General features: G+C 45.1%; 1 long non-coding RNA gene across 2 annotated transcripts in view; it reads right to left on the minus strand.

Moving 5' to 3' along the window:
• Positions 1-3,652: 3,652 nt before the first annotated feature.
• Positions 3,653-26,999, minus strand: part of LOC131811342 (uncharacterized) — a 45,987-nt gene continuing 22,640 nt past the window's right edge. For both annotated transcript variants that reach the window (XR_009345896.1, XR_009345895.1), the window contains exons 2-4: positions 24,444-24,490; positions 5,125-5,199; positions 3,653-4,668 (exon numbers count right to left, since the gene is read on the minus strand). This is a non-coding gene — a long non-coding RNA (uncharacterized LOC131811342). The remainder of the gene's footprint in view (positions 4,669-5,124; positions 5,200-24,443; positions 24,491-26,999) is intronic.

The raw sequence follows: 26,999 nt of genomic DNA on the forward strand, positions 1-26,999 counted from the left end.
CCTGGGATTGAGCCCCACATCAGGTTCTCTGCTTGTGGGGAGCCTGCTTCTCCCTCTGCCTCCGCCTCCCGCTCCCGCTGCTTGTGCTTTCTCTCTCTCTGTGCCAGATAAATAAATAAAATCATTAATAAATAAAATCCTAACAGTTAGTCCCCAGAATAATTTCCAGACTTTTAAAAAAACTCTCTCATAGCACCTTATACCTTTTCCTTTGTGGCACCAATTTCAGTCGTTAAATTTTCCTGTATGCTTATTTAAGATCCTCTTGGTCTTGGTTTGGATCTCCAATATAGCAGAGTTTTGTAGTTAACTGTTTACTGTGGGCTTGCTATATATACTCTGGGCCTGTACTGCACCCAAAGAACTTTGCATGCATTATTCACATCAACCCTGTGAACCTTCCCCTCTACCACCTGCCTCTTGCCCCCTTGGCCATGAATAGCATGTTTGTTAGATGAGTGAATGAATGAATGACACGAATGAATGAATGAATGAATGACATGAAATTTAACAACCTACCATCCACATTTCCAGTATGGACTACATCACTTCCAGCCTTTGTTTTTCTCTTCTTCTTCTTTTTTTTAAAATTAATTTTTCTTTCAGATTCTCATTCCTAGTTTCTCCCCCTTCTTAGGCTTCCAAGCATATGTATCTTTGTAAAATACTTTGTGCTCACTTGTGTACATATTTTCAATCTACCTTAATGTTAGTGACTAGAGATCTTGTTCTATTTCTTACCATTTCAACAAACATTCCATTTAAAATTTGGTACATCTACACCAAATTCTATACTTCCAAATGCTGGACAGAATGCCATAGTTCATATCCACTAACGCTGACTGATCTTGTTCCCTAGTGTTCCCTACTTGCTCCTACTCCCCACCTCCCCACATATATACCCCAGTGCTTTCTCGGTTCTATCTGAGGCCATCTCCATTCTTCCACGAGCATGTCCAGCAGGCTGCATCTGGGGTATGTGGCTGGCTACCCTCCACCCTCTGACGTGGACTGTGACAATCAGGATAAGAAGTGGTCTGCCGGTCCCTTTGGATTCTGTGCCTTCAGAATCTGAGTCTCCAAAGATACCTTCAGAAAGAATTTTCTACTCCATGGTTGGATTTTTCCTTTCTTGTGCATATGAACCTATTTTCTATGCTGTTAAAAGTCACTCTAACTTAGCAGTTGTGTGAGCAGATTCTGGAGACACATGACCTAGGTTCAAATTCCAATTTCACCACTTACCAGCCCTACTAAGTTTCTCTGTGTTTCATTTTTCTCACCCGGAAAATAGGATGGCAATAGAAATAGTACCCATCACACAGAATTGTCACATTTACAGCAGGGCTTGGCAGTGGTAAGTATTTAATAGATGTTGGGACTTAGTTGTTTAAAATACGTGTAGGTTCCGAGACACAAAACCGTATTAGTACTGTCAGAAACGTTAAGATGTTGGAAAGAAAATGCATAGAAACAGATGCTGTGTGTGGCTACACCAAAGCTCTTTATAATCTCTACTGGCAAGGACTTTATAGGCCCATTTGGGTCTTTTAAGACCAAACACTTAAGTATAAACAACAGAACCCCAAAGAAATCTGCTCCTTCTCTCTGTCTGGCTCTGAGAATTTTACAAGTTCTGGCTTCCAGGAGGACCCTTTCCTCCTAGAGTGTGAGATGTTCTTGGCTATCACCATTGTTTTTTGTGGATTTTTGTTGTTGTTGTTGCTGTTATTGTTGTTTGGGGGGGGATGCCGTGATTTTTTTGTTTGTTTTGTCTTGTTTTACTTCTTCATCACTTTCTGATGCTGGAACCCTCAAGAAAGCTGGATTCAAGAGATGGTACCAGTCCCTGGGGACTTGGCTGCCCCTTGCTGGAGAGAGGAGCTCTTCCTCTCTCTCGTGTCTCATGCCTTGAGAGTGACTCAGACCTCACAGCCTCATGGTTAAGAGGCAGCTCTGCCAGGACTCAAGTCTGAAATTTATGGCTTGCTTGGGTCCAGGGACCCATGCAATATTTTTTCTCGCCTTGAAGATGAAAGGGTTGGTATTCCCCACACTTCCCCACCTCCTGCATTTTGTAACACGTAGGATTCTGCAGTGACCCTCTTATTTATCTGGAGAATTAACTTCTAAAGGATATGCTCATCCCCCTAACCAGCCATAGCTGAGGGCCTTGAAATATAAGACCCTCATGGACAATTGCATGGCTTTCTGAAAAAGGTCTTCGCATTCACTCAGGTTCTTCCCAAGCCTCTGACTGTTATTTGTATGATAAACTCCGTGGAAATACCTTTGAGTGGACAAAGAAAAGCCAAGCCTCCACAAAGTTATAAATTCCTTGAAAGAAGGATTTGCCTCTTGGATTTCTTTGATCCCCTACAGCGCCTAGCACAGTGTCTTGTACATAGTAGATACTCAAATATTTGTTGATTGATAAGATTCCAAGGCTTAGATCAGTGACTGGACAACATTTGTCTAAGGAAAAATGAATGGCTTCATACACAAAACCTCTTAATACTCCTTATCAGGAGTCGTCAAAACTCTAATTTACACTAAAATATTTAAATGCAAAAATTGTAGTATCTGTAAAGTGTTTTACAGGTTTTAGAATCTGCCTAGTAAGGGGAATTTGTTTGTTTGTCTCTTTCTTGACAGACATTTATCAAGTTCCCGTATGTGTCAGACACTTATTTGGGGCATTAAAAAAAACAAGGATGGAAACATTTCCTGCCCTTAATTCACAGAGTGGAAGGTGGCAAGCCAGCAGGCAATTAAAATATTTTAAAGCACTCTGATGAGGGAATCAGATTTACAGAAGAGATCGGAGTTGAGGTTCCAAGGCCCAGGAGCTGATCCGGAGTTGACTTGGTATCGTGTGGAGTCAGAACGCCTCAGTGACACTCATGAAAAGGGACTGAGACCTGGTGTCCATAGGGGACCGCTGTACAGCCTCAAACCTTGGGGAAGCCACTGAAAGTACGAATCGCAATTTGCTCATTTTAAAATCGTGATAACACCAAAATTTACGGAAAGAATTAAAATGGTGGTTTGACAAAATACAAAGCAGAAACAGGCTCCTAAATACAGAGAACAAACTGGTGGTTGCCAGAGGGGAGGGGGGTGGGAGAGGGGGACGGGCAAAATGGGTAAAGGGGAGTGGGAGGGAGAAGCTTCCAGGTGTGGACTGGTAAGTCGTGCGGATGAAAGGTGCAGAGCAGGGAATATAGTCAATGATATTGTGATAGTGTCCTACGGTGGTAGATGGGAGCTATGCTCGCGGTGAGCATAGTAGAAGGTTATAATAGAGTTGTTTAATCACTTCGGTGCAACTTGAAATTAATGTAACATTGCACGTCCACTATACTTCAATTAAAAAAAAATGAAGTTTGAAAATTGGAAAGCATTTACAAATAAGTTATCTGGAAAACAAAAAGGAAGTTTGTGAACAGGCCCCACTCGGAAAACTGTTCCAAGGAAACATTTATTTCGTGCACATGATCGGCTTAAACCCCTCAAAGAACCACACAGATGTCAGTGCCGTTTTAAAATCAACTCATGTCCAAAGTTAAAGCCAAAAGTCAAAGAAAAAAGCTAGACATCATTTCTTTTTTTTCTTTTTAGATTTTATTTATTTATTTGACAGAGAAATCACAAGTAGGCAGAGAGGCAGGCAGAGAGAGAGAGAGAGGGAAGCAGGCTCCCCGCCAAGCAGAGAGCCCAGTGTGGGGCTTGATCTCAGGACCCTGGGATCATGACCTGAGGCGAAGGCAGAGGCTTTAACCCACTGAGCCACCCAGACGCCCCTGAACATTGTTTCTTTTAACTGCTTTATTTTTATGCTGGACAATGTGGCCCAGAGTTTGGCCAGATCTCAGGGAGGAGGTTTGGATGTAGCTGACATTGGATAAACTGACAGCTAATCTCGACTATCCGCAATGACAATAAGGTGTTCGAGCTTGTCTCGGTGCTGACCAGGTGGAGTAGTATTTCATCCACAGCCTGATTATTCAGAATGTGAAGTTATGTACAAAAATAAAATGTGAGCAAAGCAGAAGACTGCTTTCGATCCCAATCCCACAGCACAACTGTTGAGTTAAAGCAGCGTCCGTCCCTTTTCCAGATGGAGGTTAATGGAGTCTTTGCGGCTTTTTCTAACCTAGGTTTTTCTTGTATCAACAGGCTGCCCCCAAAGAGATTCTTTATTCTTCTTCCTTCAGTATCAGAAGTGCGGGGATGGGCACTCTAAAAGTAGATCAACTATTACCCAGCCCGGAAAAGAGAAAAATAGATGCAGGCGTGGTAGCCAGTAACCTGTTTGTGCTCCAACCTACTCAGTTAAAAACTAGGAAAGGACAAAGGGGAAGTGGGCTTAAATTAAATCAAATGGGCTTGCTAACATGCCTCCATTTTTCCCCATTTCCTAATCCTTTTATAAATTCCATTGAGATGGGATTTGCTTTAAGACTGATTATGTGGCTTAACAATCAGCATAATTACGAGATATTTGTTGAAAGGAAATTCCTCATTTTGGCTGTTTGGTTTCCTTTCCAGTATTGAGTGGTGGATGACCTGGCTGGAACCAGTTCCATCTGGGACCTTCCTCAAATATCTCAGAGGTAAAGAAGACCTTCAGGATATCCTTGCAGTTTTCAATGAGGAAACCAGGACCTAGAAAAAAACAGATGATTTTCCCAGTGTCTCAGTGGCAAGGCCAAGACTAGGACTTTGTGTGTGTGTGTGAGACAGTCTGTTTATTAACATTAATTATCGTTCATGTAGAGCTAGAAAATGGGATCTGGAAAAAACTAAGTTGTTGTTTTTCTGTGGACTTTTTTAAAGGTTTTATTTATTTATTTGGGAGAGGAAGAAGCAGACTTCCTGCTGAGGAGGGAACCCGATGTAGGGCTCCATCCCAGGACTGCAGGATCATGCCTGACTCAAAGGCAGACACTTAACCAACTTAGCCACCCAAGTGCCCCTGGAAAAAAACTAAGTTTAAATATAATAACACAGCTGCTATTTCAACAGTAACATAAACCAGGTATTAATAGCTCCCTTTGATCAAGAATGGGGCTCTTGACCAAAGAATTTTTTGGATATGGAAAGCACAATCTTCTTCCATACCTCTGTTTTCCTTTTGGCCTCAGAACGGATCTTCTGGAATCCCAGGCCAGGATTCTTCTTGTTCTTTCTCTGGTCCTCCAAAAAATTCCAGAATTTCTAGCATCAATCATCATTATATTATCAACACTTGCTAATTATCATAAGTGACTTTTTTTTTTTTTAAGATTTTATTTATTTATTTGACAGAGAGAAATCACAAGTAGATGGAGAGGCAGGCAGAGAGAGAGAGAGAGGGAAGCAGGCTCCCTGCCGAGCAGAGAGCCCGATGCGGGACTCGATCCCAGGACCCTGAGATCATGACCTGAGCCGAAGGCAGCGGCTTAACCCACTGAGCCACCCAGGTGCCCCCATAAGTGACTTTTGTAGGGGCCTACAAGAAGAGCGAGATAAAGTGTCTGCTTTCACAGAGCTTCTGTCTGGATAATATGATCTGAGATTTGGGGAAACATTTCCAATAATAATAATAAATTTTATTAGAGCCAAGTGTTAAGTACTTTACTTCTTTGTCTCTTCTAGCCCTCACATTAAACCCCACGCCCATTTCACAGATGAGGAAACCGAGATCTGCTCAAAGTTCACAGAGTAGATCTCAGTTCAAAGCCCATGACCTTAAACACTAAATGATACTGTCTCCAGTGGGAAAATTGACATGGGCAAGTGGGAACATAAGAGAAAAAGAAATAACATGGGATCTTTCCTTAAAGAGGACCGTAAAGTATTTTACCTACTATTACATATGAATTATACAGGTTCCTGAGTCCAGGCTTTCACCCCAACACCATGTGTCCCTGGACTGGAACCAGTTCCATCTGGGACCTTCCAGCTGCCTGGAAAAGGGAGATGCTAACTTGCGCCTGCAGGGAAGCAAGCTGCCTGCTTTGCAAAGCTGTGTGCTGTTGTGAGAGGGCGTGTCCCAGTGGTGCCCAGTCTCATCTTACACCCCAGAAAACAATTTTTCCTAGCAAGGACACTGGCTAGGAAACAAAGCCCCTCTTCACAGCACACCTTCACATTGATTGGATTTTTTAATGTATTATGCTCTCTTTGCATGCACAGCTCCATCACAGAAACTTTAAAAGATGTCTCCTATTGAGACACCTGGGTGGCTCAGTGGGTTAAAGCATCAGACTCTTGATTTCAGCTCAGGTCATGATCTCGGGGTTGTGAGATCGAGTTCCATGTGGGGCTTCCTGCTCACTGGGGAGTCTGCTTGAGCTTCTCTCTCTCCCTTTCCCCTGGTCCCTCTCACACTCCGCTCTTCAAAACAAAACAAACAAACCTCTTCTTTTTCTTAATTTGTTGTATACAATTTCTGAGGGGTTACCATTTCTGAGTGCCAATAAGCACACTTATAATCATCCAAACATCACAATTACCCAAAGAGGGGGGTGTTGGGATTATTATTATTCCCATTCCACAGATGGAGAAACTGAGACACAGGAAGGTTAGGCAACTTGCCCAAAGTAACACAGCCAGCAAGTCATAATCACAGGTTCAAATCCAGGCAGTTAGGCTCCTGAGTCCAAGCTTTCACCATCACACCGGCTTCCCCAGACACACGGTATAGCAGCATGGGAAAAGGGAGACTCTGACTCCCGCCTGCGGGGAAGCAAGAGTTGTGCGAGGGAGTGTGTCTCAGTGACGCACAAGGGCAACTTCCTAGTTGTTCTCAAGCCGGTTGCCTTCTCCGTGGCCCCTTACAGGGTGGGTGCCCAGTCGGTTCTTAAAAAGAGAAGCTGAATTGAATGAGCCAAAACATTTGTGAAGGTCAATGTTGAAAGAGGTGCCCTTCAGTGTTTCCTTTTGAATGTTTCTTCTGAAAGTAAACAGACATTTGGATCACAAAAAGCAGTGGAGCAAGGACAGTCAGGGGGCACAGAAAAACTCAGCTTTGTTATTCAGACTTTTTTGGGTAAAAAGTAGCTAGGGATTTCTTTTCTTCTTTTTTTCTTTTTTCTAAGTGGAAAATTGCAAAACAGCAGGATGTATCATGGGACGTTTTCCTTATTTTGTTATTCCTTTATAAAGCCCCAAACTTCCCAGCTGATTTCTAAAGGTTTGAAATCATTTCATCCTTAGGAAAGAGGATTTTCTTACAAATCGATTTAATCATCATGACTAATTTATTCTGATGCCTTCAGAAAATAGCTTCACGATGTAAACCAGGTTCACTAACAATTTGGTCGACTGAGCAATTTTGTAATTGTCAGACTAGCCATGAAGTGTGGAAGCAACATCTGAATACAACATTTTATCCACATTCTGACTCGAATAGGAGAGAGTGAGGAGGCCGGGATGGCTGGGTTTATTTCTAACTAAGCCACAGACATGGCAGTATGTAGGGGATAATAATTCTTACCTACTTCCAACTTTATTCCCAGGATGCTGGAAATGACTAAGACATCAAGACTGTAAAATATAATACCCAGGAAGTTAAACAGTGACTTGTGTGTGTCGACTCTTAGGAAAAATAGACAGGAGCTCCTGAGAGAATTTACTACAGCAACGCCTCACCTTTTTATTGGCTTTTCATGAGAAAGGTGTGGAATGGGAAGAGACACAGAGGACTTTTGGCTTTAAGTTGATGCCTGAGTACTTTTAAGCCAGGCAACCTATGAGGGAATTGACTAAGGAAGTGAGGTGGAGAAAGCTCAGATAATGGTGTACAGATTAAGAAATATGAGGCAGAAGGGGGCGCCTGGGTAGCTCAGTGGGTTGGGCCTCTGCCTTCGGCTCCGGTCATGTTTTCAGGGTCCTGGGATCAAGTCCCACGTTGGGCTCTCTGCTCGGCGGGGAGCCTGCTTCCTCCTCTATCTCTCTCTGCCTGCCTCTCTGACTGCTTGTGATCTCTCTCTCTCTCTGCCAAATTAATAAATAAATAAAATATTTTTTAAAAAAGAAATAGGAGGAATAATATTTTATGTGACATGTAGAATTGGGAGGGGACAGATGGGGACAGATGGACAGATGGGACAGAAACTTTATGTTCAACACCGTGATTATGGTCGATGGCTTACAAAAATGGCTGAGATTTTTCCCCCATCCTGTCATACACACTCCTTTGTAACAGGACTTCGTCAACCTCCCATTGAGCCATGAAGTGTATGTCCCTGCCCCTTGAATCTGGGCCAGCCTCGTGACTTGCTTTGACCAACAGAATGGAGCAGAAATGACGTTGTCTGACTTCTGGGCCTAGGCCAGGAGGTGCCCTAAAGTTCCCTCGCTTGCCCTCCTCTGATGATGCTGCCCGTGGGAAGAAGCCCAGACTGGCCTCATGGAGGACAAGAGACCATGTAGAGAGAGGCCCAGGGGCCCAGGCATGTGAAGAGACCAGAAGACGGTCCAGTCCCAGCCTCCCACCAGCTGACGCGGTTATTTGAGTGACCCCAAGTGAGGCTGACAGAAAACTGCGCCGCTCAGGCCAGCCTCCGCCACTGGCCCACAGAGCTGAGAGGAGATAGCTGGTTATCACTGAATGCCGCATTTGGGGGAGTTTTGTTAATGCAGCAAGAAACAACAGCGACATAAGTTGGTACCAGAAGGGAGGCGCTGCCACAAATAACCTAAAATTAGTGGGCATTGGCTCTAGGACCCGGTGGAGGGCAGAGGCAGGAAAGGGACTCATTCAGTCAGCAAGCAGCAATTCGAGGGAATACAGAAGGCCTGTTTATGGGCCTGATTGCCAGATAAAATCATTTTTCACCAAGTCCCTCCCTTTGGGAAAAGAGTCCCAGAAATGCCTTCAGGAAAAGATGAAACCAAAGGTGTAGCTTAAATACCTTCTATTATGCCTCAGAAAACTCAGCAGACATAAAGAACACTCCAAATCATAGAGGCATTTCCCTACAGCCGTTTGACTCACTGTCCAAAGGAAAGAGGGGTCTATCTACTGGAGCAGACTGCTGGCTGATTATTCCAGAAATCCACACCATTGTTAGAGGAGGCAGACTCTATCAGACTAAAAGGGACAGAGTCGTCTGGGTTCCCCAAGTTTCTAGGCAAGAAGCAAGCTGAGAAAGCTGCTCTGCTGAGAGCCTGGACCATTCTTGCCGGAAAGGAAGCAACATCTAAGAAAGTAGAGCCAAGAGCCCAGACGGGAGAGAGCCAAGAGTCGGGAGGAACAATGAACTAGGCAACTACTCCCAGGGAGTAAGACTGGGTCCTAATGGGGAAAATTCCTGCCCTTACAGTAGAGGGGCCTGAAACTTGGGAGTCCAGCTGGGTCTCAGAATTGTCATGCGCTTGCTACTGTGCTGTGCCTGTTTTCCCCTTTCTGAGTGAGGATGTCTCTAGGGCTGTCCGGCCTCTCCCGCCATAGTACATTAGAGGGCAGAACCGTGTAGGGAACTTGTATTTTTAGTTTACAGAAATCTGCACCATTCTACCCTCAAATTATACACAGTGGCACTTTGTATGACACACCAGAGGGGCCTCGTCCAGATCTGGCCCTATCTTTAATGCCTACATCTCAGACTTCAAGCCAATGGGATGAGCCTTTGGGGGGACAAGTGTTTTTTATGGAGAAGGGATGTGATGAATTATGGCCAGAGGTGGACTTTGGTAGATTATTTGCAAAAATGAACACAAGCATTTCTCACATCCCTGTACGCACAACCCCTGGCAGCCGGACTTGGCTGTGGTGCAGGGGGGTTACCCCATTCTGAACCTGCAAAGGCAGCTTGTAGAAGGGCAACAGTCAAGTCTAGGCTTCCAAGAGGCTTTGCGGCTTCTGCTCTTGCCTTCTTGGAACACTGCCACCTTGTGAGGAGGCCAGGACAGCCTCCCAGGGGATGAGAGAGCCCACAAAGAGCCCCACCAACCACCATACACATGGGTGAAGATGTTCGAGGCCCCCTCATCCCAGCCGACCCACCGGCAGACCCAGGCAAGACCAGCAGAACTGCCCTGCTGAGTTCGACCCAAATTCCTGATCCGCAGAGTCATGGGTGAACAAAGATGGTTGTTTAGCCCATTTGAGTTTATTTGTTCCATGGTAGTAGACAACTGGTATCACAGGGAAGGACTGTCTCACCTTCCTTCAAAATGGCTCCTGGCTCCTGGCTCAGTCCCCAGGAGCAGGCGAGCCCGTGTGGTTTCAGTTTCTCTCACTCTCCCTGTAGGAGCGAGGACAACATACATGTGTAGCTCTCCATTAATTCCTTTTGAGACCCAAGACTTCCTCGATGATGGGTAATAACAAGCTGAGCACTTATTAGTGTCAGACACAGTGCCAAGCGTTTCCCTTGGATCATCTAGTTTAACAACAGGTCCTATTGTCCCTACTTTCCATTGAGGTCACAGGCTGAGAGAGGTCGTTTTGCTGGAATTCAAACCTCGCCTCGCCCTAGAACCTTAACCACTGTGCAGAAGCCCGGTGCTGCTGGGACACAGACACGACGTGAAGGCAGACAGGAAATAACGACCAGTGCGGGGTTCAGAGGTGCTCAAGGTTGCACAGAGAAAAAACGTTCAGATGGTTCCTAACTTCGGTCAGTCTTCTCTTTTCTCCAGACTCCCTTACCCCCCACCCGGCTACTTTATCAGTTTTCTGCAGCTGTGATATCTTTTGCAAATTATTTCTAAAGCTTTATTTCAAATTTAGAAACTCTGGGGATCCCTTTTGTACCCAGCAGGTCAACAGAATGCAGGTCAGCCCACACTGTAGAAGGAAGACAACTGTTTGCTTATTTCTCCAGCTCAACCTCCTCCCCAACTCCTTGTCACACTCTTGTGCTTTTGGTCCTAGCGACTCACCAACAAATCGAAAGATGGCCACTTCGGTTTGATGAGCGGTGATTAAAATCACAACATGAATTCGGCATTCAGAACAAAAGCAGAGGCTTGGGCACATGCACCATAGCCAACCCCGCAAGGCTGTCATGCTGGCAGGCTTTATTTTAAAGAAACATGATATAGAGTACAACCCATGCTTCTGGCTGTGCTCTGGGTCAAGTTCAAGTTCTGGGAACATCAGTTCCCAGGGAGAAGAGTAAAAGAGAAATAGGAGGAGGGGAAGAAGTTTAGTAGAATTAGGAGAAATAGAGAAAAATAAAAATTAGGGAAGAGAGAAAAAGGGATAGTGGGAAAAAAGTTAAAAGAGGTAGGAGCAGAAAGGATTTATTTAAAGAACACAGTGAAATAGAGAAACAAGAAAATAGGGAACACTGAAAGGTATGTGAAGAGAGCAGAATGAAAAATTGGGCTTTAGTAATGTGGCAGTTAAAAATAATGTGAAAAAATAAGTCATAAGAATGTAATGAGCAACACTGTGACTGCAGTTAACAATGCTGTGTTTTATATTTGATGGTTGCTAAGAGAGTAGATCTTCAAAGTTCCCATCACAAGAAAAGAGAATTTTTTAACTATGAGTGGTGATGGATGTTAACTAGACTTACCGCAATGATCATTTTACCATATATACAGTAGCAAATGATTATGCTGTGTTCCTGAAACTAATATAGTGTTAGATATCAGATTAGAGTTCCATTTAAAAAAAATTTAAGAACTAGACTCCCTGCTCGGTGGCATGTCTGTTTCTCCCTCTTCTCTCTAATAAATAAATACAATTAAAAAAACATTTAAAAACTCTGTTCTCCACACTTCTTTCCACCACAAGGCACAAAGCTGACTAGAAATATAAATCTCTGCAGAAATAGCATCCTCTACTACCAACACACACCCCCCCCACATACAACAGCCCCCTACATACAACACACATACCAGGCATACAACACACATACCACACATACAACACACACACCCCACATGCAACACACACACCACACATACAACACACACACACCACACATACCACACATACACACACCACACATACAACACACTCACCCCACATACAACACACATACCACACATATAACACATACACTACACATACACCACACAACATACACACCACACATGCAACGCACATGCCACATATACAACACACATGCCACACACAAAGGGACACATACCACACCACACACATATGCAGCACACATACCATACACACATAGCATACACACAACCCACGCCCCATACACAACACATACACCACACATACCGCATGTAGAGCACACATGCCACACACAAAGGGACACATACCACACCACACACACACAACACAGATATGATACATATAACACACGTGTATACCACACACATAACACACACACAGACACGTACCCCATACATCACACACCATACACACCACACAACACATACCACGTACAACACAAACAACACATGCAGGCAGTGATAGGAAGGCGTCAGGGAGCCTAGATTCTGTTCAGGCATATTTTGTGGTCTATAGTTCCCCAGCATCCCCTTCCCTCGCCAAGAGACCCACAGTCTTCCAGGTCTCCTTAGCAAAGGGCAGACACACTAGTCTCTGCTGAGCCCTGTGATGTTGTCATCCCCCAAACATTTTCATAAGATAGCAAGTTAGGGACCCGTGTGTTCAAAGGGAGGATTTAGCCTATTTACAGATCCATATCAGTGGGCGGCCAACTTAGTTTGAATCTTGATAGAGGACAGGAAAACAAGAAGGCTGGCTTGCTCAAGCAAAGGTTTTCAAGTCTGCATTTGGAAAATACGTGGAGGATTTTCAGAGGAGTCAGCCCCTCCTTTCTAAGTCCCACAGGACCCACGATTAATACCGTGTATGCAGATATTACTCTTCTGAGCCTCCAAACAAATAAGAGAATATCCTACAACAGCTACAGAGAACCTTTAATACATATTTTTGTGTAGTTTAAGGAGCAACTTTTGTCTTTTCTCCTTTAAAAAATATCTTTTCCCAAAAAGAATGAAAAAGAAATACAAAGCATTAAATACCAAATGACGAGATGAATACCAGTGTCTTCACCTTCCAACTTTTAATGACAGCAACATTTGTATACTTTCCATAAGAACCTGTGAGATCCCCAAGTTACATACATTGTTTTAACTTTCCAAATGTCCAGAAAACACAGCCAACAAAATAAGAAATACCAACACAAAGCAAGACACAATCCTGGGGGCTTTATTTCCTCCATAACACCTACCATGTGACCCAATATCCACCCACCTCCATCCCCAATATCCTGGCCTCACTGTCATACAGAGAAGGGCGCAGGTGTGGAATGAGATGCTGCTTTATAACAGAGCAAATAGAGAAACACCACCACTATCTGGGTTCTACCAGGAGTCATAACTAAGGTGCTTGTGTGATGTCCAGGTTCCCACTGGCCTCAGCAAACACTGCCTTATTCATCACCGTACTTGTGTGAGCAGAGGGAGCAGAACCGTTAGGATCCTCTGGACCATGGGTGGAAAAACAAACATATTGGCAAGGAGCTGTGGCAAGGCTCACACCCACAGTTGGAAGCTCAACCTAGTGGACGGCTCTGGATCCCGGATACATACATGATCTTTGTTGTGAACATCTTTGCCACGAGTATTTCTGCAGCAAACATTTTTGTCATGTAACTAACTAGCCAAAAGGCAGTTTTGCCATAAAAGATAAAATCATGAAAAATAAAAGAGAGACATTCATTAAAAAGGACATGATGAAACATGAATAACAAAATTAAAAAGACTTTCTTGCAAAATACAAAATATTTGAGCACATTTAAAATGTGTGTAGTTTCATGGCAATACCACTCAAATATCCAATTGTATTTTGTGGATTGTACACAAGCATTTGTCTTCAATGTCTTTCGTTCGTAGTATTACACATTGTTTTTCTTGCTGATTCGTCTCTTTGTTTGGCATCGCATTTTTTTTTCACTAAAATGTCTTCCCTCATTAAGAAAAGTATCAGTTTCCAGTATTAAGATGTATATTTGTAACTGACCTTTGGACGGCGTTGTAAAAGCCTTCTAACTCTGTTGTTTGTTCTTGGCATATTGTCACATGCTCATTGGTGAATGCTCCAAAATTCTGTGGGGAATGTGCGTTCAAAACTCTGTCACCATATTCATCATTATGATGGCTAAGGTTTACAGAAAAATGGGAGTATTGTGTCAACAGAGAAATGAAGCCAAATTGTCAACTGGCTGATGAAACCAACAAGCGGTCAAACCTAACTATTAAACAGTTATTTTTTTCTTCTTGTATGGCAAAAATGCGTTATGGGAATTAGTTATTTGGCAAAAAATGTTTACGTCAAAAATGCTGCAGCAAAGACACTTATGGTGAAACTCCCTAGAACCGAGTCTGGAACCAAAATGCTGCAGCAAAGACACTTATGGTGAAACTCCCTAGAACCGAGTCTGGAACCCCAGGGCCCCTGGAACTGAAATGAACAGTTTCTAGCAGCATGAAGCTCGATTGTTACCTTGCAAGTCCACACCTTGGACTCATTGTCGGCTCGATTTCCTCAGTGATAAGGCAGTACAACTTTATAGCGTCCACTAACTCAAAAGTGCAGAGAGAAGAGAGGGAGGAAGGCAGGGACACTGGCATTTTTCTGCAAGGCTTTTAAATTTTCCCATGCCATATGAAGCAAACGCTTTGTGTAATTTTCCAGTGGCCTTGATTAAACATGTTATGTAATTCAGTATAACTATAGCTTGAAGAAATTAAAGGCCAAGCCAGTCTTATTAAACATTTGGCCCCAGCTAGAGATCCAGAAACATTAAGACATGCCCAGCTCATTTCTGTGAAGTTTGTTCCTTCAGATTCTCCCCTCCTTTGCTTAGTACTCAAGGCCTTTTCTGATCTGCCCCTGATCTACTTTCTCCCTGCCCCTGCCACTTCCTGCTTGCACATGTTAGTCACTCCAGCCAGCATGCTGGTAATAAGCCCACAGGACTTCTGTGTATCCTTTCCTGCCCCACTTCCAGCTCTCTCTCACATTCTCTGCTTATCTGAATCTGGTTCCGTCTTCAGAATCCAAGAGACACACTCCATCTTGGAGAAAATGTCCTTCACCACTCCAGTCCTCTAAACTCCAAACATTTGTTCAAGTCCAGGTCAGTCCCTTGGTATAGGAATACATTTGGCCAGCACCCTTTGTCAGCCAGTAACTTGCATGTGTCCCTGCCCTGTTTGAGCGCCTTCCTCTTTAACGTGAAATCGCAAGGTGTGTCTGGGTGGCTCTGTCAATTAAGCGTCTACCTTCAGCTCAGGTTATGATCCTGGAGTCCTGAAATCGAACCCTGCATCCGGCTCCCTACTCAGCAGGGAATCTGCTTCTCCCTCTGTCTCTCACCCTGCTCATGCTTTCGCAATAAATAAATAAAATCTTAAAAAAAAAAAAAAATGAAGTCACATTACTCTCCTCAATGGAGTTTTGTGAAGATGAAGTGAGGCAGGCAAGGCAGTCCATGAAGGTGCCCAGCACCGTCTCTGGAACACTGGTGGGGTCCTGTGGACGCATGGCTCCACCATCTGTGCCAGGCACACCACTAGGCACGGTGTGTGCCTGACATTGTGTATAGGCAATGAGCAGACTTGGGTAAATTTGAGCAAGTTTTAAAATTTCTCTGTGCCTCACTTTCTTCATCTTATTTTAGCCTATATTATAAGCTTAAAGGAGTCAACACCAAAAAAGGCTCAGAACGTTGCCTGGGACACAGTAAATGTTCAGGAAAGCTGAGCTGTGGTGTACATGAGGGCAGAGGGGATATCACGGTGAGTGAGACAGATATGCATTCCATCTTCATAGAGAAAGTAGAAGACACAAATACATTTGCACTACAATGCAACTCATTTGGTATTTGACATATGTTTTCTGAGCTGTTAGTTATCTGTTTCCATGTATGTCTTGTCCCCTATCAAGATGGTAAATTTATTGAGGGAGGAGGGCCTGGATCCAACTCTGCCACGTCCCCCACTCTGTCCAGAGTGTTGTGTATATGGCAGGCATTCGATAATCCTTATTGCTAATTACCTAAAAGATTGATTTCTCTTCTGCAGTAAAAACTTTATGATGAAGATCCTATTCATCAGTGAGACTCTATGGCTTTTTGTCTTGGTGTGCTCAAAGCAATGTGTGAAAGATTAACATATAACGCATAACCTGTGGACCACGGGACCTCCGAGTCTCTCCCACCTATAAATTCATCATCATCTGGCTCATACACATTGAGCTCAGACACCAACAACCTATGGCCAAAGCTGGCCATTGGTCCCCCAAGTGGCATTTTTCCAAGAAGTAACAACAACAACATATTGCCCCATTTAACCCCGAAAATATCCTATGAGGTCAGGACTGTTACCATCCACATTTTATAGGTGGGGCAATGGAGGCTTACAGGACGCAGGTTACTTGCCCAAAGCCACACATGAGATCTGAACCCAGGCAGGCTGGCACAGGAAGGTGGGAGTTTAGGGGGAGTATGTGCAACCCTATGCCAGGCTGTCTGGGCTGGTGACAAAGAGACAGCCTGGTCTCCCCTAACAAGAAGGCAGGAACATATAAGCACCAATGGCAACCCCCAAGGGAAGATTCTTAGACTTCTTTCCTCACAGTCATCATTACAGGTGACCATGTCACAGGTGGTCATTTTCTCATGGGGCTCATAGCAACTAGACTGCTCCTGCTTGTCTGGGAACCCTGACTCAGCCTCTTGCCCTGGACCCCCACACAAAGCCCTCAGCCAGGGTCCCCATCAGGCCTCCTACTCAGAGGCCCTCACTCACGGCTCCCCACCAAGGGCCTCCTCACCAAAGGCCCTACCCAGATACCCAGGACCCCCTTCCAAGGCTTCCCACTCACATCCCCCCCACCAAGGGTCCCCACCAGCAGCCCCTCCCCCAAAACCCCCCACCCTGGGTCCTCTGGAACAGAAACACTAACCCCCGACTTCCTTCCTTCCCCCTTGTACTGTCTCTTCTTAGTAATTTTTTTTTTTTAAATTTATGATTTTCAGCCCAGCCGGTTGTTAGCCTGCTGTGTTTGGAAATGGTAGATGATTAAACCTCCCAGGCAGGTGTAAATGCAACCTTTGTCATCTGGAGGCTGGGAGAATTACCTTGTTGGGCTGCTACCTCCCTCTGGCTCCAAACTTTCTGCTCTAGCAGACCCTCAAAGGGCCAAGGTCTATGTGGTTTAAGTCTCTCAACTGATTTCCCTGCTCTGAGCCCAGCCCAGAAGCCAGGCATTTCAGAGGTACCACACGGCCAGAAAAACACTGAACAGAGCCTAAAGTTCAGGGGAAACATCAAACCTCTCTCTCTCTCTCTTTTTAGGGATTTTTTACCAGGTAAATAATAAAAATATGCAATCATTGACTAGGCTTTTAAACCTGACCAAAGATACATTTACATTTCTGTGGCCAATAAAGATTCCCACCGGTCCATTACCCTGGGTAGCCACCCAGTAGCCCTCAGAATCCCCTTGTCCACTTGTCCACTCAGATGTGGCTTCTGGCTTGAGTCCTAGGGAGCTACCACCAGATAGGGAGGCTAGAACCAGACCCAACGCAGCAGCTGGAGGGAGCCACTTCTAGAAATGGGCTGATGAGCTTCCCTGCTCAAGAAGGCCCCTCCAGTCAGCTCTAGGCCCTGGCTGTGGCCCGTGAGAGGGAGAGTGCAAGCCAGGATTCTGTGCTGTGCTGTGCTGTGCTATTGCTAAACTGAGGTCAGGAAGTTCTGGATCTGCATTAAGGGCCTCCACAGCCCCAGTGCTCTTGCAGAATCAGCCAGAAGCCTGGTGTTGACTCTTTCGGGTCGAGTTCTCACAACAGACACGTGCTTTGGGAAGGTTACCACTGTACAAATAGCGTGCAGCAAGTGTGCTTTCCATACACGTTCCCAACGTGCTGAGCTTGGCTACTCCTCAAGGTGAGGGGAAGGCAGAGAAACCTGTTCCCAGGCTGCTCTCCTGTGCCAGAGGCCTCTTCGAGGCGCCCGGTGCCTGTCAGTGAATTTCAGTGTCCTTTGGGCAGAGAAGTAAAATTCAACTTGGGAGTTCTTTGTGGGCAGTAAATAAATGTTTGTCCAAGAGGGAATGAATAAGTCAATAAATCAATTAATGTGTGTTTAGTGAGCGTCACCCTGAGCCTGGCCTTAAGGAAGCCAAAGTAGAAGATTCGCCCCCACTCCAGCAGCCTCCGGGACAGGTTGCCAGACAAAACCAACACCCATGAGATCAGTCCACACCACCCTATGCTCCAGGGCTCTCCCTACACTTAGAAATTTGCCTCAACTTTGTTCCAGTTCGGTCTTTGCAATTTATGTTCCAGGTCGCGCAGCTCTACAAATTTTGCCGAGGCTTTTGGTTGAAAAGGATAACCTGGTCACCAGCAACTGCATGGTGATGTGCTGCCGCAGTGACAAGCACGTCCAAGGTGCAAGACGAGCAGGCTGGAGGCGCCGGCGGTGAGCGCAGGTCGCGCAAGTGCGGAGAGGAGAACGGGGTCTCGGGCAGTGCTGGGAGCAGCGATGGGGAGGCTGCGAGAGACTGGAGACGGCCTCCCACACCACCAGCGGTTTCTCTCAGGGAGAGGAAGCAGGATGGCTGCCCGCTAAGGGTTCCTGAAGAGCAGAAGGGCGCCATCGCAGAGGCGTATTTGGAGGACAAGAGCTGGCCACAGGCAGATCCGCTTGCAGGGGATGTGCAGTGAGGGGGCGGGGCAGAGGGAGAGAAAGGGCCAATCTTAGAGATATTTTAAAGCAGTAAATCCAGAATGGTGATAGAATGGTGATGAACAGGACTTACAAGACAGCAGCAGGGGGAGGAGGCTGGCCCACTGACTCCGTCTGGAGAGATGGGGTGGGGGGGGTTGAACACACAGTTGGGAGAGATAGGAATGGGTGACGAGGAGCAGGAGTGGGACCAGCACTGGAGAGCTCCTGAAACCTGGGCCCCTGGCGTCCTCTGAGCGGCAGAAGGACTGCCGCACTCGCTCCCCACTACTTTTGGTCTCAAGATCTCCTTTTCTCCTGGTTCTCAAATTAGCCTCATTTTACCCCCAGATTTCTTTCCTATTCAGGCTTTCCTCCTCTTCTAATGATTGGCTATTCATTTTTGAGAAAGAGATGATGTTGCTGGAAAAAAGATGCACTCATGAGATTTGTTCTCAACATGGAATCCACAGCCTTGGACACCATGGGGAAGCTCATCTCTGAAGGTTTTGAGGATCCGTGTCCAAAAGACCACCCCTCAAAGCGTACCAGATTCTTATACAGTGAAATTTGAATAAAAAGGGAGGGGTATTGGAAACACAGAAAGAAGGGGAAGGAAGACACCTGAGGAGATGTTAGGAAGGAATGTGGGCCCCCCGGGACAAGTAAGGGATGGGCTTCAACTTTCGGTTTGGCACAACCAGGAATGATTTTGGTCTGTGAAGTCCTTGTACTGGGCAGAAAGTGGATTAGGAAAAAAAGAGATACCAGATCTGTATGGCTGATTGGGTGGACGAATGAATGGATGGATGGATGGAGTGGCCTTAACATTCACATATTGATTCAGGGATATTTGTGCCAAGCACTGTGCTGGGGTTGGGGCACCCCTCAAGAAAAAGAAAACACAGTCACTGCACTTTGGGGACCCACAGTTTATGTGAAGGAACACGGGGACAGATAATCCCAACAATGTTAACCTATTAAAAAGGTCCAGTTAAAAAAAAAAAGGTTCAGTAATAAGGAACCGATTCTCCCTGGAGGAGGTGGAGAAATACCATGAATGAGGAGACATTTGAACATTGGGAAGATAGTAGCATACACACACATAAACATATATATATGCACCGGCAAAACATGCAGACACACACGCATATATATGTCCATAAATACATCACGGAGATACACAAATGTATACAAATACACACATATGCACATAATGCAAAAATGCACACATATGTGCATAAACCCACACATGCAGAAACACATGTACACACACAACAAAGGTGCATGCAGAACTCACCAAGTCAAGGGTACACAGAAGTACCTTGCGGACCATAGGCTTGGTATGCGCAAAAGCAGGAGGGTATGATAGGGTCTGAGGTGTCTTCAGAAAACTCAGCAAAGTCAGAGAGGCTGGAATGAGGGTCTATGAGGGGAAAGTCAGAGAGAAGACTGGCGGTCCTATGATGTCATTAACTGACATGGGGTACTCAGGAGAAGCCACCTGGATGGGGTGGGGAGGCGGTGGCAAAATAATGAATCTTGTTGGGGACAGGCTTTTCTCTCACCATCTATCTCTTCATCTTCCTCCCAAAGCAGCCTGGAAGAGTGCCTTATCGTTTGATCTACCACATTTTCCAGAACACAAAACGGACAACTGAGCATGAAACAGGCTTATGCTCACCAGAGAGTTTCAGATGACAGCATATGAATTTACAACCGTCCTTCACTTTAGAAAAGGACTCCAAACTGGTCAGTATTCATTATGGGGCACTCCTAAGTCTTCCATTTAAAACTATTAAGACACTTTGGCAAAGGGACAAGATGACATTCTAATACATGCTATAAATTCGACATATAATGATGGACCTTAAACAAATGTTTATCAAATGAATGACTGTAATGACTCTGTGCCAGGCCCTGTGCAATATGCTGTAAGTGAAGTAGAGTCCCTGCCCTCAAGCACTTCGCAGTCGAGTGAGGAGGACAGGTGTGTAAACAAACTGTTAGAGTAGGATTGCGGTCATCTAGGAGAAGAAGCAGGCACACAATAAGAGTTCTTTATGGCTAAGGTACAAGGGGCAAGGGGACGTGTGGCTCAAGCCTACAGCAGCGACCAGGGTGCCAGACTGAAGAGTCTGATCTTTATTGGGGAGGCAACATGGAGCCACAAAAGAGCTTTAAGCTGACGAGTGACATTAGCAAGACTGCATTCTGGAAGGATCACTTTGTAGCTGTGCAGGCAATAGTTTAGCTAAAGAAGACTGAGGGGAAGATGGGCCAGCAGGAAGGACATTTCCAGGTGCAGATGGTAGATGTTGACTTTCCCAACCAAGGGAGCAGCAGGAGGGGACAAAAGGGAAGGCCCACATTTAGAGGGTGCTCAGAAGGTAGATGGGATGGAGCTTCGTGATAGATTCTGGTACAGGAGGTAAAGGGGAGCGCACGTCGAGAGGCTCCCCTGGTGTCCTGTCTGGGTGATCAGGTGGTCGGAAAACCACTAACAAGAGAGGAGAGCCAAGATGAAAAGCAGTTTGAAGTGGGGAGGTGAAGGGCAGGAGGAAGAAGAAGGGATTCCAAATAGGACACGACACATTTGAGGAGCTGACAGCCATGTGAATGGAGGGGCCAAGAAAGCAGCTGGGTATTGAAGACATCAGGGGTAAAAACGGGGTCAGCCGGACCCACTCTGCCTGACCTTGAGCCTCAGAGTCTTCAATGGAATGATGAAGGAGCACACTTGTATGTGACCCCAGCAAGTCGGAAAGTGCATCCTTGGGGTATGAGTGGATGCCTGCAGATGAGCGTTCCTTCACATCAGAGGGAGGCTCTTAGACACACTAAACCTTTCTCACGCTGTGCCACAGAGGAGTGTTTCATGAAAAAGAGCCTCCAGTGTCCTGATCCTCCATCATGATGCCGGCACTGGATTTCATACTGGCCGGCCCCAAACCCCAAACACAGTTGCTCTCAGGTGCCATTTCTTAATGAGCCCCTGAAAGGTGCTCCGTGTGGGAGTCCTCCCTCTCCACATCCTCCAGGTAACATCCTCTAGCAAGAGGAATGGCGGGGAGGAGGGGGGTGGGGTGTGTTGTGCCTCAGGCTGACTTCTATGGAACAATAGCCATTCACCAGCCACCTCCAGACCCCGTCCCCTCTGGTCTCCAGTAGAAATAATTCACATTCTTTACTGAATTATTAAGTATCAGGCATCATAAGACACCTTCATGTTTCAACAAACAGGCTGACACAATTGAATATCCATAACCAAAAAATTCACCTCAACTTATATCAACACACTCTTGTGTCATATTCAAAAATTAACTTGAAAAGAATCATAAACCTCAAACTATAAACTTTCTAAAAGAAAACACAGAAGAAAATCTTTGTGACTGCGGGTTAGGCAAAAATTTCTTAGGTAGGATACAACAAACGGTTGCCATTTTTCTTTTTTTAAGTTCATCAGCTGAACCTTGCCAAAATTTAAAAGGAGTTTTCTTCCAAAGATGTGATTAAGAAAATCAAAAGATAAGTCACAGACTGGGAGAAAATATTTGCAAAAGACATAGCTGATAAAAGAATCTCACAACTCAATAATAAGAAAACAAATAACCCAGGGGCACCTGGGTGGCTCAGTGGGTTAAAGCCTCTGCCTTCGGTTCAGGTCATGATCCCAGGGTGCTGGGATGGAGCCCCGCATCAGGCTCTCTGCTCAGCGGGGAGCCTGCTTCCTCCTCTCTCCTCTCTCTCTCTGCCAGCTTGTAATCCTTGTCTGTCAAATAAATAAATAAAAATCTAAAAAAAAGAAAAAAAGAAAAAACAAATAACCTGATTTTAAAATGGGCAAAATATGGGAAGCTACACTTCACCAAAGAAAATATATGACAAACAAATACATTAAATACATTAAATATTAAATGTATTAAAATATGTTCAACATCAGTAGTCACTAGGGAGATGGCAAGTTAAACCAAGTTAACCAAGATGAGATACCACGGCATGCCTATTCAAATGGCTATACCAAAAAGGGAGAAAGAGGAAAAAAAAAAAAAAAGGAGAAAGAGAAAGAAAGAAAAAAAAAAGGGAGGGAGGAAGGAATAAGGGAGGGGAAAAGGGCATATACACTTCTAGGTGTATACCCAAGATTAATGAAAAGGTGTTCACACAAAAATGTGTGCGGGAATATATACATGAATATATACGTCTATATGTTAGAGTTGTTGAGGGATGAAATGAGATGACGTATGTGGAGGCTCATAGTAAGCTTTCTAAAAATATTAGCTGCTGTTATGAGCTGAATCGTGTCCCTCAAAATTCATATTGAAGTCTGAACGCCCAGAACCTCAGAATGTGACTGTCTTTGGAGACAAGGTCTTTAAAGAAGTTAAAATGAGGTCATTAGGGAGGGCCCTAATCCAGTATGGCCAGTGTCCGTACAAGAGGAGTACATTTGGACACACACAGGTCCGGAGGGAAGACCATGTGAAGACACGGGGAGAAAGCGGCCATTTGCAAGCCAGGGAGAGAGGTCTCAGGAGAACCAGTCCTGCAGATAGCGTCATCTCCGGACTTCTAGCCTCCAGAATTACGAAGAAATAAATTCCTGTTGTTTAAGCTACCCAGTCTGTGGCATTTTGTTACAGCAACCCTAGCAAATAAATGAAGCTGTTAAATCACCACGTAGGGAGACTGGTTAAGTGCATTTACGACGTCATACAATGATATGCCGAGCAGCCACTGAAAACGATGCTCATGCAATTACTGATCTATAATAAAATATTATTAATATGAGGGGACACTGGCTACATAAGAGTATGTATAGAATAAAGCTCTTATTTGTGTGTGTGTATAAATAAAAACAATATGGGAAGCATGACTATCTTAGCGAAAATCTTATAGGATTTCTTTTCTTTTTGCATATTTGACATTTCTAATTTTTCTATTATGCATTACAAGAAAAAATGTAGGTGCTGGTGCAGCTGGGTGGCTTAGTTAGTGATGCGTTAGCCTTCGGCTCAGGTCTTGATCCCAGGACCCTAGGATCAAGCCCCGAGTCATGCTCCTAGAATCAAGCCCCATGTCAGACTCCCTGCTCAGCGGGGAAGTCTGCTTCTCTCTCTGCCCCTCACCTTGCTTGTGCTCTCTCTCTCTCACTCTCTCTAATAAATAAATAAAATATTTTGGAGCCTATCACTATGAGGTTGGCTACAGCGGACATCACTCAACAGGGGTCCCCAGACAGGAGCTGGAGGAAGACAGGAGTCCATGGGTTCCTGTCTGACTTTAGGGTAGAAGAGTGTGGGTGGGTCATCCCCTCTTTGAAAAGCCCAAATCAATCAATTCTGGAGAATTCATTTCTGGCCAAAGTTTCCAGCACAGATTCCAAATTGCATCCCCCTCCCCACATTCTCTCTTTCACTGCCACCAGCTCCTCCTTCCCCCGAGCCTGTCTTTCTGGAAAGCCCCCAGGTTATAAACACAGTGTGCCAGGCTCCAGGGGCCAGGAGCAGCCTACAGGACATTTAGATTTGCCCCTAGGATTAATGACTTTAAGAAGCGTTTGCCAGGAACTCTTCAAAGCAGAAAACAGAAGCCCTGGAGCATTAAATATAAATAAATACTTAGTCTATTGGTTTCTTCCTTGCTTTTCAAAGGGCAATTTACTTCCTGGATTACCATTACAGTAGTCTGCTCTCCGGAAACCAAGATTATTCAAGGGCCACAGCTTAGGGTTGGGGCAAAAAAAAAAAAAATCTAAAGATTACCTTGTTATAGATCTGCTGCGAGCTGTTTCCTTGAAGTTAGCCTGCATCTGGAAAGGTAGAAGCAAAAGCGTTATTATTGGGTGTGCCCCCACCTAAGGCATTTGTTGTTTCTGACAGCAGACCCCTATTTTTCTCCCTTCGAGGTGTATTAATTCTTTTTGGGACATGGGGTAGGGGGAAGCCCAGTTTCTCTATGTTAACAACAAAGGAGGTATCTGTCTCTGTAGCTCAGATAGAGATTCAATTCAACATTTAATCAGCTTCTAGAATGTGCTAGAAACCATGTCCAGAAACCATGTTGAGGCCAGAGAAAATGTGACAACTTAAGACCTGGTGCCCAGAGTACCTGGGTGGCCCAATTGGTTGGGCGGCTGCTTTCAGCTCGGGTCATGATCCCAGAACCCCATGATCGAGTCCCGTATCAGGCTCCTGGCTCCGCAGGGAGTCTGCTTCTCCCTCTGACTTTCCCCCTCTTATGCTATCTTTCACTCTCTCTCTCAAATAAATAAATAAAATTAAAAAAAAAAAAAAAAAGACCTGGTGCCCATTGTCGGAAAATATGCAATCCACTGGGCAGACACAAGGCTGCGGAGATAGTTATTACAACAGCATGGGTTTTTAACCAAGGCTGATACATGTGCAGGTGTGTGCTTAGAGACCTGCCCCAAGGGAGCACAGGAGGGTCCCCAGGGCAGGAAACTGGGGGGGTGGGGGGGCGATAAAGGGGCGGGGTGCATTCTGATACCCTCACTTGGCGCCCTGCGGTAGCTGGGGGTGAAGTGGTGACTCCTGAGACAGGAGCGTGGCCATTCGGTTGCATTTCAGGAGTTCTTTTCATGTTCTGATACAGTCCCTCACATGATCACCTCTCCGTGGGCAGTCTTGGAGCTGACGTTAGGTCTTGCCCTCCCGGAAGAATTCCCATATTCATGTTGGAAGACTCTGGGGGACTCTTTCAAAGTGTTCCAGACTTCGCTGGTGACGTTACTGCTGCCACTTGGGAAAGGCCCCCTTGCCTACCTTGTGTTTGGTATTTCTCATGGAGTTTTGCTTGACCCACATGAAAAACAGATTCCCAGAATCACAGAAAGTCTGTGCATAATTTTTTAAGGTCATTTTCCTTACCCCAAAGAGTCTAAGTAAACTCTGGAAAGTGATACCAGAATTATCCTAGGGGTGACTGGGTGGCTCAGAGGGTTAAGTGTCTGACTCTGGGTTTGGGCTCAGGTCAGGATCTCAGGGTCATGGGATGGAGCTCCATGGTGGGCTCCATGCTTAGTGAGGAGTCTGCTTCTCTTCCTCTGCCCCTTCCCCCCTCAAATAAATAAATCCTTTTAAAAAGCAAACAAAATTACAGTAACCACCTCACAGGGCATGTGTTGATGACAGGTTCCTTTCACAATCTCGTTGGCTAGAAGAAGAGACAAATCACACGTCACAGGAATGCTCATTTGGGGGCTTCCATACAAAGAAGAATTCTTGACCTTCTAGGTATTGGGAAAACTGATCTTCACATCTCATCAACTGTTCTTCATTCTCCTTCCAGCAACCAAACACGTTCTTCTTAGAGATTTTCCATATGCTATTTCATGTACTTCGTTAGAATGCCTTTTCTCCTCTTCCTGATGACCTGTCAGCCACGTTTCCTTCAAAATCTGACTCAGGATGGTCACTCTTCGCAAACACTCCAGTCAAACCCATCCATCTCTGGTCACTCCATTACTTCCATTCCTTGAAAGCTCACTAGCTCCAAATCCAGTGTAGGGAGTGATTCAGCATGCCATCGATGTGATGCACACAGTGTAGAAAAACCAAGTCCAGTCTCTGAAACCAGGATTCAAACCCATGCACATCTAGCTGTGAAAGTAATCAACCTTGTAGAGTGCTCAGTAGGTGCCAGGCATGGCTCAAGTATTTCACCTGAGCATCTCCACAGTTAGAACTCCACGAGAGATGTACTATTATTATCCCCACTTTACAGACACATAAACTGAGGCAGAGAGGTTAAATACCCAAAGCCACACAGCTAATACCAGTGGAGCTGTGATTTTAAAACCAGGCTGTCCAAGTTTAACTTTCGTACTTGTCACCACTGGAAACTTTAAAGGTATCACTTCAAAGTTTACCCTTACATCTCTAAACCACAAGATTAATTTATACTCCGTTTGTTGTTTCGTGAGGCTATCAAGTCCTTTCAACACACGTTTGCTTTGATTCAAGGACAGAATCACAAACTCATCCAGTCCTTCATGCCTTGAACAGGCAGAGTTGGAGGTCCACAGTTTTCCAGGCCGTCTTGGGTAGATACATGTACTATGCCCGCTGGGATTTTTTGTTTTGTTTTGTTGTTGTTGTTTTGTTTTCCCTTAAGATTTTATTTGAGAGAGGGTGTGAGAGAGGGAGAGAGAACACAGAGGGAGAGGGAGAAGCAGACCCACCACTGAGCAGGAGTCTGATGCGGGGCTCAATCCCTAGACCCTGGGATCATGACTTGAACCAAAGGCAGACACTTAACTGACTGAGCCACCTAGGAGCCCCAACTGTGCCTGCTGTGTG

Source organism: Mustela lutreola, chromosome 11 (genome assembly GCF_030435805.1).
Source record: "Mustela lutreola isolate mMusLut2 chromosome 11, mMusLut2.pri, whole genome shotgun sequence".
In the NCBI taxonomy this organism is placed as follows: Eukaryota; Metazoa; Chordata; class Mammalia; order Carnivora; family Mustelidae; genus Mustela; species Mustela lutreola.